Here is a 1801-nt window from a genome sequence, read left to right as displayed (position 1 = left end):
TGGGTAGTGTTTTGTTCTGCTATATGGATTTGATGGTATCTAACAACATGCTTGTATATATAACTCACTATTACTATGTTGTACAAGATTAACCTCTAACCTTCATTGATATTATGATACTTTTCAATTCCAGTAAATAAATTACTTTCCTGTTTTCTGGCACACTATGTCTAAATATAGAAACCACATATCTACATGGATTCGACCAATGCAGTCTAACCTTTCTCCAATCTCCCAAAATGCAGGTCTCCTATATTTGCCGTAGTTTTTTCATTCCTCCACAAATGAGCCTTGCTTATAGTAACATATATAATCTATCATCCAGTTCTCTTCTTTGAACTTTAATATTATCCAAAGCACTGTTCCATGTTTCAAGTGCATTTACCTTGTTTCATGATAAAGACTGTGAGTTTCTCTATGTAAGATGGGGGTTAAGGGCATTATTACATTATAGCCCTTGGGAAGTTTAACCAGTTCAGGGCTAATAGGGGATATTCAGCGACAGCCTTGGGGATTAATTCAATACATCTTTGCACCTCTAAACCCCTTTTGTTAGCCAGAGGTAGAGTGAATTTAACTGCAATTCATACATAATAATTAATTTTAAATATCTGATATCTTTAAAGGGCCATTAAGCAAAGAGTAAATGAAGAACATAATAAGTATCTTTCAATAAAATAAATTGAGACTCAGGACATGGAGTTTCTCTGAGAGGACCAAGCTCACGTGGAGAACAGATTAGAACAGCTCCATAGGGTTTCAGAAGAAATTTGCCCACATTTCTCCCAAGGAGAAGCTGGTGGGATAAAACCATCGACCTTTCAAACCACTTACTTCATAATATTAGCATACACATTTTACATCCACAGACTGCAACTGAAAGAGATGGGGTATATCTGACTTAGAGTGTTTCGGTAAAGGTTTAGCACTTAAACACTGTGTCACCAAGCTCCTTAACTAAACTATTATTATTATTTAGTTTAGTTTAGTAATTTAGATCTCTCTCTTTGTGGATCACACTATTGTGTTCCATTTTCTGATTTTAATAAAGTTATCATTAAATGGACCCTTTAGAAAATAAACTCAAATTTAAAGTTCAAAATGGGTTTGTGTGTTCAGACAGATAATGCTTTGTCATTATCACTTGAACCACAGTGGAACTATAAATGATTAGCTATGAATAGATAGATAAATAGACACGACAACATAAGGTAAAAATGTCATTTGTTGGCTAAATCTGACACAATTACTTAGTTAACTAACAATAGTAGACACAGCATGTTCTTAAAAGCTTACATGCAAAAACTTCATAAAGTAAAAAAGAATTTAAATATGAGCCACGCACAAGTTTCTTTCTCTTTTTTTTTCAGGGGAGAGCGTGAACGCAGTCCCCCACTACCACAAATGATGCAGTCGAGTTTCCCACATTTGGAGAAATCACAGGGGTCAGCACATCCAAAGTGCAATGGACAAGTTTCAAACATACAAACTTTATTCAATAAACAGCTAAACTCAAAAGCAGAATGCCCACAGCTCCACATAAAAATATGAAAGAACATAAAAGAAATGCAAATGGCTGAAAATGAACACCACCAGTCAACACAAAACAAATATCATGGATTAGCTCATGACATGGATGGAGTCCGTGTCTGACCACCTCCGGCTACACCAGGAGGAAGGAGTATCCAACTTGTCCTCCACCTCAGAGTAAGTGCTACAAGGCAGAAGTCAGGCATGCCTTCTTTACCTTATTCTTCCACCAATCATGCCCCAGCACTCTACTTCTCTGCTGGTTTCAATA

The 1801-nt window shown here is 36.2% G+C and overlaps 1 pseudogene; it reads right to left on the bottom strand.

Annotated features, from left to right (window-relative positions):
- Positions 1 to 1367: 1367 nt before the first annotated feature.
- Positions 1368 to 1515, bottom strand: LOC115871564 (annotated as a pseudogene).
- Positions 1516 to 1801: the final 286 nt, after the last annotated feature.

The sequence above is a fragment of the Echinops telfairi genome, unplaced genomic scaffold, assembly GCF_000313985.2.
Source record: "Echinops telfairi isolate 266 unplaced genomic scaffold, ASM31398v2 ScPeMD7_5868;HRSCAF=6743_1, whole genome shotgun sequence".
Taxonomy (NCBI): Eukaryota; Metazoa; Chordata; class Mammalia; order Afrosoricida; family Tenrecidae; genus Echinops; species Echinops telfairi.
The sequence above is the reverse complement of the archived record's forward strand: the minus strand, read 5'-3'. Positions and strand labels throughout refer to the sequence as shown.